Below are 9,274 nucleotides of genomic sequence, written 5' to 3' on the forward strand. Positions count from 1 at the left end.
TTCCTCACCATCACAGCTGAATACACAAGCCAAGAGTTGTGTAGAAAGAGTTGAATGCTTGTAATAAGAATAATGATTTTTAAAAAGTGCTTGATGGGACGTATTTTCCCTTGAAAAATATTGACTGACACTTCTTTGTACCTTGTCTTTAATTCTGTGTTTTCATAGAATCATAGAATGGTTTGGATTGGAAGGGACCTGTCCTGGGGTGTCCCAAACCAGGACAGGACCTTAAATGCAGGAATCCTGAAGATCATCTAGCTCCAGCCTCCTGCCATGGGCAGGGACACCTTCCACAAGACCAAGTTGCTCAGAGCCGCATCCAACCTGGGCTGGAACACTCTTAGGGATGGGTGCCCACAACTTCACTGGGAAATCTGTTCCAGTGTCTTACTGCCCCCAGAGTGAAGAATTTTTTCCTAAAATCTAATCTAAACCTACTCTGTTTGAAATAATTCCCCCTTGTCCTGTCACATTTTACTCAAATAGCCTCTCTCCAACTTCCCTGTGGGCTCTCTTCAGTTACTGGAAGTCTGTGATTAGATCACCCCAAAACTTTATCTTCTACAGGCTCAACAATCCCAACTCTCCCAGTCTTCCCTCATAGCAGAGGTGCTCCATCCTTTAATCATCTTGGTGGCCTCCTCTGGACTCTCCCCGACAGGTCCCTGTCCTTCCTGTGCTGGGACCCCAGAGCTGATGCAGCCCTGTGGGTGGGCTCTCCCCAGAGCAGAGCAGAGGGGCAGAATCCCCTGCCCTGCCCTGCTGCCCACGCTGCTCTGGATGCAGACCTGGACATGTTTGGCTTTCTGGGCTGTGAGTGCAAATAGCTGGGTCAAGTCCATCCTCTCATCCAGCAGCACCCCCAAGTCCTTCTCATCAGGGCTGCTCTCAACCTGCTCATCTCCCAGCCCAGCCTGTGTTGATACTGGGGGTTACCCCCACTCAGATGCTGAACCTTACACTTGGTCTAGTTAAACCTCAATTTTATGTATTTTATAACCTATTTTATACCCTATTTTATATGTGTTGTATATGCCCTCTGAGGTATTTTAATTTTATCTGATAAAGATGAGTAGCCAGGCTTTCATAAGACGTGGGAAGTGCCATGGGGAATTCTAAATAGAAATTTACTATTTGTCTAGAAGTGAGAAATTAAAAAAAAAAAAAACTATGAAGGAATATGTGCTCATCTCCCAGCCCAGCCTGTGTTGATACTGGGGGTTACCCCCACCCAGATGCTGAACCTTACACTTGGTCTAGTTAAACCTAAATTTTATGTATTTTATAACCTATTTTATATGTTTTGTATATGCCCTCTAAGGTATTTTAATTTTATCTGATAAAGGTGAGTAGCCAGGCTTTCATAGGACATGGGAAGTGACTAGGGGAATTCTAAATAGAAATTTACTATTCCCTATTTTATATGTGTTGTATATGCCCGCTGAGGTATTTTAATTTTATCTGATAAAGATGAGTAGCCAGGCTTTCATAAGACGTGGGAAGTGCCATGGGGAATTCTAAATAGAAATTTACTATTTGTCTAGAAGTGAGAAATTAAAAAAAAAACAAACTATGAAGGAATATGCATCAACTGGATTGAAAAATTTGTTATTGGTCACACTGCAAAAAACCCCAAACATGGGATCATTGTTGAATTATGTTGTTTATGTTGTACAGACTTGTTTTAGGAAACAGTGATATTTTATATTTTACATAATAGACTGACTTTAATTTTCAAAATCAATGCCCATGAAATTTGCAGTTGATAACTTGTTTTTTAGAGTTGCAGAATAATCTAGACTGGCTGGTAATATGGATTTATGGTAAAGTAGGATTTGGTCTAACAAAGTCAAAATGATGCCTCTAGAAACAAGAAGTGCAGGCCTTATTTTCAGAGAGCTCATGAATTCTTGACTGAAGAAAACAGTGACTCTAGAGAGGGCTTAGGGAGCCAGAGAAGAAAAAGTAACTCCTCAAGAGCCACCAGTTTGACAAATATCAGTCTCTGGCTGTGAAATAGTGCAGAAAGACTAAAAGTCAGCATTTAGTAGAAACACTAAAAGACATGTTTTAATCTGTGAAATCAATACTGGAAGTATTCTCAGTGATTGATGCTGATAGTTTAAAAGCTTGCAGAAGAGCAGGAGAAGATGTAGAAAAATATCACATAAATATTGCTTGAGGAAACTGCAAGACCCCCTGTTTATTTCATTGATAGCAGTCTTTAGTATTACTTGAGGCATAAATCCTTCAGATGGGGAATAAATATTGGGGGCTAAAAATATTCTGTTAAAATAAATGTGCTTTTGAAAACTGGAATGGATCGCATGTAGTGATATGGAAATACCTGGTGGGGTTTAAAGTTTGGTAATAGCCAAGCCAAATCTGGTCCAGTAAATCCTAGGAACATGTGAAACTCTGAGGCAACATATTTTGCAGGTAGTCAGAGATGTGGTGTGAGGAGTACATCTGTGTAGTAGTGGACACAGATAAACTAGGTTGAGATTTGATAATTCCAAGGCTGAGCTGAGATTCTATAGCTCCATAATGTTAATTTCATAAATCTCTTCTTTTGGTGAAGAGTTTGATTTTTTAATTATTTAAATAATAATTATTTCAGTTTGTGTCCTTTTAAAATAGCTGATGGAGTTTGTTTTGGGAGGGGAGTGTTGTGTAAAAGGTATAGGCCAGCTTTTGGGGGTAAGGAAAGTTCCATCCCTGACAAGTATCTTGGGTTGTGCGCTTTGGTTATGATCAAATGGGGGAACTTTAGGTATGATGACAATAGGTTCAATTAATATAATAAAATCATTGCCTTGCTGGGTGATAATATACCCATATTATCCCATAGAGCCCGACCCTAAGCTCAAACCTACATTCCAGCTTGGCTTCAGAGCATTTTTGCTTGGCTGTGGCAGCTGTGTTTTTCTGCATTTGATTGTTGTTGGCAGGTTGCAGAGGCTGTTCTCTTCTCTGCCTAGCCAGATCTCTACTGTTGTCTGTCATACTGGAAGTGTAAGAAAGCTTCAAGATGACCTGGTAACTATTACATGTTTATAGTCCAAATTCTGTAAATCTTTCTCAGACCAAAACAGTGATTGGCTGGAAGGGGAGCTTATGAAAAGCATGAGAACAGGGAAGAGAGTGCTTTATGAATGGAGGTGCTGAAGAGCTGTAATTACCATATAAATAGGATTTTTTTATTGTTACAGAAGGAAGGAACATATTCCAAATCTGGAAGCCAGATAACGAGTCTAATCTAATTTAGGTGTCTGTAGCTGAGTTTGTAATATGGCACTTCTTCTATATTCAAAGTGTATTTTGATATTTTAAGGCAAGATTCTTCTGACTGCTTTTAGAAATATACTTCCAGGCAAGATAAATTGTATCTTATTGACTAGGTCTTTATTGACTGTAATGAAATATAGCTGAAATGTAGTTAACATCAATGGACACTGATGAATCCTATTCAAGATATGTATTCAGAACACCACAGGCAGTGCAATATTGCATGTTTCCATCAAAAATGCATGTACTTCTGAAATAGTTGTGAGAAAATTATACCCGTTCTTCCCAGCCTAGCAGTATGAAAGTTCATGCACTTGATTAACAGAGAAAAAGAAATCAAATGCATTGTATGGTTGACTGATTTATACTGAAAAATGCTCTTTATCTTTGAACTCTCAGATTGCAGGTCAGGCTGGATTGTGTAACTTTTGTTTCAGAACATTCGGTGCAGATGTGATTGAACAGATATGTGAAGAAAAGAGTTCTTTCAAAGAAAAGCTGAGCAGATTTCTTTAGCCATTGTCTATCCTGGATACAATTAATGAAGGCTTGAGAAGCAGCCCCAGTCCTAATAAATTGCAGTACGCTTTTAACTGGTATTTTGCAGGGAGAGGAGGTAAGTTCTGATGAGTGGTTCTGACCCATCTTCCTCAGCTTTTTCCCCTTCAGAGGTATTTTGCCTAAGCTTTCTTTTTGTGTTTGTTCATGTACCTTTCCACACAGATGTTGAGGTTTATTTATATACTTCAAAGAAATAATTTTACAGGAAGTACAAGTATTTTAAAGTGACTGCCAACATACCCAGGTTAAACTAGACATTGTTCTTTTAATCCTTGTTAAAGTTGTTTGATTAAATAGTGAACTTCTATAAGCCTTTTATTGGTTTTTACTTTTAATGTAACTTGGATATTAAATTTTAATGAGTTTGTACTTTTTAATGAGAATATTGAGATCTTTTGTATGAGTTGAAGTGTTGATACCATGAATATGCAATATATTAAAATCATAGAGCTTTGGTGACTTAGTGAAAATAAGCAATGGGATGCTGCCAGGAACACTGTGTTTTTGCATCAGCTGGCAAGTAGGCTCCTATATCACCTGAAGTTTTTAGTCAACACATTTAAAATTTAAGAGAAATTATTAAAATGCATGGAGGAAAGTCTTACAATGGCCTTCATGGTCAGTCTTGAAACAAATAAAGAAATGTTTTCTTCTTTATAATAATATTGAAGTATTGAAGCATCTGTGTTCTTTCCAATTTTGTGGAGAATGTAACTGTCAATAAAGTTCAAAATGCAGGACTGAAGCAGTTGAAAGAATATTCATGAAAAGTACAAGGCATAAAATCAATGGACAAGTTGAGGTAGCTTTAAAATGTTTATGGTAGTAGGTGAAACAGCGAACTTTAGAATTCAAGAATAATAATTTCTGTTGATTTCTGCTCTTTTGCTGAATAGAATAAAAGGATGTGAGTCCCAGGTGATCAGGCATGTATTGACCACTTGGGTTTCTTCTGCTGTTTTGAACTATTCATTTTAACACCTTTAGCTAATTGGATGTGTGAGAGGCTATAATTAATTTAACAATTTAGATATGTTTTGTCAGAGAGTAAGGGAAACTTCTTAAGTGCTGTGTTGTGGTATGTGTCCTCCTGACCCATGGAAGTTCTGTGGAAATACTGTTTTGAAAGCTTAAGAGCTTTGATAATGCTTTGTGTTAATAAATCAGCTCATGTTTGTATTCAGAACAGTAATTGGAAGTGGAAAAGGTCTCCTTTTTTGGTAATTAAAAGTGCTCATATGCTGTAGTTTGATGCAATTCCTTAGTTGTTCTATTCCTGCTTTTATACAGTTCCTGCTGGAATTTGCAAGGCCAAGAATTTATTCCAGATTCTAAGGAGTGCTGAGTCTTGAAACTTTGCTTGCTGCACATACTGGTAACACATGTATGTGCCCAGAAGGGGATTTGGGACTAGATTTGCACACTGCACCATTGTCGCCTTCAATAGCTCTCAAGTATTTAACCTCCCTTTAGAAATGAATAGATGTTTAGTCATTAAAAGGGAGGTGTCCTGTTGTGTACCTTGGCACAAATTTTCATCCTGTCTGTGTAAGGAAGTTTGGAAGAGTTGAAGAGTTTAGCAAACAAGCAGAGCTGCCAAGAGCTTTGTGCTTCCCAGGACATGAGTGCACCTGGCAGCTTTGAGAACCTGGCTGAGGTGGGTGATGCTCAGCCTGCAGGTGTGTTCTTGCCCTGCTGGGGATGTTCTGGTTTGCTGTAGACATCTGCTCCTGGTGCAGTGCTGAGCTCAGGTGCTGACCAAGCCGTGCTGCGTGGTGGTGTCACATGCCCCATCACCCTCAGATGCTGATGCCCTAAAAGCCATCACAAGTTTCTGATGCCCTAAAAGTCATCACAGGAAGGCACATGATGCTGCCTTCCTCCCCAGCATCTCCCTCAGTGGCCAGGCAACCACAGTGCTCACCATGCCACCACCCTTCCTCATAAAGATCCATCAGAAAATTCTGCTTTCGAGCACTTTGTTTATAAACACGTGTAAAGTTGTTAAATATGCATAAGGTAAGTTAGTTTCTCGTAATAACTGGAATTGGAAATTAATTGAGAAAAGTAGAATGAAGGCCTAATAGAGGTGGAGCATATATTTTTGCAAAGATTAGACTAAAAACTTTTAACTGAAAGATGCAAGGAAGTGTAAACAAACAAAGGAAGATAGTGCAGTTGATATTTTATTGTATAATCCAAATTACTGTCTTCATGTTATATCGGTAATATGTTTGAAATTATTCTTGGAAGCTTTGTTTTGGTTTTTTTTTTGGTTTTGTTTTACTGGTTTTAGAAATAAGGCAGATACACACTGAAGGACAAGGAAACAGTAAATTCCAGCTTTTGTCTGCCTTACAGTGATTGAGAATGCTACTTCTGAGTAGCTTTATAGAAGCTTCCACTTTATAGAAGTATCCCATTCAGATAGTATTTCTTTTTATTGGTTTTTCAGTGATTAGTCTTGGCTTCCATGTCTGCCAAATAGCCTCTCTGAGGAGCCTACATATAGGAAACATGAATTTTTATATAAATGCAGAGAAATAACCAGGAAAATGAAATAATAAACAAATCTTCTTGCAATACAAGGTGAATTACAAAATGGCTTTAGAGGTATTGATTATACATATTCAGTCTGTAATTAATCTCAGACCTCTCTTGTACAGCTAAATATTTCCTGTTGTAAGGTCTGTTATATGGATAGAAAAATATGTATCTAAGTTAAACATTGAGTTATCTTATTTTTGCTTCCTTTGGTAATATTTAATGGCTTCTCTTTGTAGTTCATGTTAGCTTCATGCTTTTTTCTGTTTGTCTGCACAAAACAAGATCCTGCACACAGTTCTATAACTGAATCTCAAGGAGAAGCAGGTCCACGGGTGCTAGCAATGAAATTAAATCTTTAACACTTTCAGTATATAGTTTGCTTGGAATATAAATTAATTAAAGCGCTATGTAATTCTGTAGGACTTCTGGTTTATGGATAATAAATCCATATCTGTATTTTTTTATCTGTCTTCTGTGTTACAGTGATTCCTCAACTTGCTGCTCATATATATTTTTTTCAGTAGAATCATAGAAGTGAGGACTACAAATAGACATTCCATCACTAGCAAGAAATCTGTATGGATTTTGATTTGTTTTTAGTGTTATTTTTTTCCCCAGTACCTCTTACAATAAATAGTCTGGTAATATGTTCCTCTTTTGCATTTATCTGTAATTTGAAGTGTCAGTCTGTCTTTTCAGGATTAGGACATGTGTTCCATTAACTTTCATGCCTCCCTGGCAGTATTGATAATGAAATGATAGATGTTGAAATAACAATGAGAGATAAGTATGAGAACTCTCCAGGAGCACATTGTACTAACATAATGCCATACTTGATACTTTAACTGTCTGATATTTTTCTTACGCTGTAAACTAAAAAAAAAGCCAACAACAAACTCTCGGTAGAATGATGCAGTTATATGAATCCATTTTAATTTATATGTGCTCTCAAATACTAGTGAAAGTATTTATAAGTTTTATAGAGAAGATATAACTTAAGTCATAATATTACAATTTATAATTATGAGTTAATAAGAGTTTCAAGCCCTTAATAGAGTCAATTTTGCAGTCATCTATAGCTTAGGACTCACATTTTGCATAACAAAATTTGCCTAAAATACCTTTAGTGACCTTTACTGGGAGATTTTGCAACAATGCATTTGGATTTATTTAAACTTATATTATTATTTTGAAAACAGTAGAAGCTACTCATATATGAATTTCTTAAACAGCAACCTATAGTTTCAAATGACTGAAGACTGAAACATTACTAATATAATTTCACTGTGGTCAGAATTCTTGAGATGCTTTGTTAGAATAATTAGAAACCATGGATTTACAAACAATGTATCTTTATACAGATATCCTCAGTGAACATAAACTTTATTGTAGTGCAGAATCATGGGTTCTGAGCAGCAACACTGACTGGTGCAAGCCATTTGGCTTTTCTGTGAAATCCCATTCCTGAGCAACTACCAGCCCTGCTCAGATCTTTCTGTCTTCAGGCTTTCTTACCATAACATTGATCTATTTTTTAGCTCAAGACAGCATTTTAATAACCAGGCCAGTGCTCTGTTCTAAAATTAAATAAATAAATCCATTTTAAAAGCAAGCTTTGGACAACTTTTTTTTTTTTTTTTTTTTTTTTTTTGCTACAGAAGATGTTAGAAACCTGAACTTCCGCAAAACAGTTTGAAATCAACACTGTTGATTTTGCATAGGTTATATCTGCTGAAAATAAACAAACTACAGGTCAAAAAAGTAAATCTTCTGAGTATTAGATTTCAGAAAGAAAATATCTGAAGTGTGTTCAGACTAATCTTCACAGTAATTGAACATTATTTACATTCTTTTATTCTTCAGAATACACTGTAAAACAGTAAATTTTAAAATGCTGTGATGGCAAGTAGGAAGTGTTCAGCCTCTTTAGTCAAAATATCCAAAAATAACCAATAATATGACCAGCTTATGAGTTGTTCCACAAAAATAAGGTTATTTCAGCCATTGTTTTGGTTAATTTTTCCTCATTGTCTCTTTCTTTTCAGATGATCTATTATTTTTTGGTAAAAGGAAATTCTAGGGTCTTATCAAACTGAAAACATTGAGATATGACAGTAGATCAGTTCACTTTACTATAACGCAGCTTTTCTGTTGCAGATTTATTTGTGCATATTTACTTGAGCTTGCTGGGTATTAGAGCCAATATCTAAGCAGTCTACTTAAACATAGCATGTTCACCTCAATCTGGAGAAAATAGGTCGAATTCTGACATATACTGTGGCTTCATTAAATTAGAATTCTGTCTTTCTGCTGCCAACAGATTGATGACAAATTTAACTTGAAAATACTTCGGGTTCATCACCTTTGCTAATGTTGGGAGAGCAGCTTCAGTTTCAAGCTTATTGTAAAAGATAAGGATTGTGTTTTGTGCATTTCTCTAGCTGTGTCACATTAAATGAAAAAAAGGTTTTGCTCTGCTTCACTTTAGAAAATGCATTGTGTATATCAAGTTCTGTTGTTTGTCACCCTAAGAGTAGAGTGCTGTCCATTGGAGTCAGATTGCTGCCAGGGTAGTATGACCCTTCACCAATGGCACAGGTAAGGTGGAAAGATGTCCTTAGCTGGGGAGTACTGTAAGGTATATATGTAAGTGTAGTGAAGTCCTGCTGTATAAAGCCAGGAGCAACTTCTCTTATTGTTGTTATTCTCTTCCTCTGTCAGTGCAATAGTGAATGGAAAACAGGAGGTAGAAACTAGAGCAGGGCAAGAATAACCCAGACATTGGTCTGAATGATCTTGGAGGTTTTATCTTGGTTTGGCCACAATGATCTGCTTATTTGTAAAGGGGCAAACCTTTGTGGCTTCACTATGAAGA

Source organism: Geospiza fortis, unplaced genomic scaffold, assembly GCF_000277835.1.
Source record: "Geospiza fortis unplaced genomic scaffold, GeoFor_1.0 scaffold138, whole genome shotgun sequence".
NCBI classification, from domain to species: domain Eukaryota; kingdom Metazoa; phylum Chordata; class Aves; order Passeriformes; family Thraupidae; genus Geospiza; species Geospiza fortis.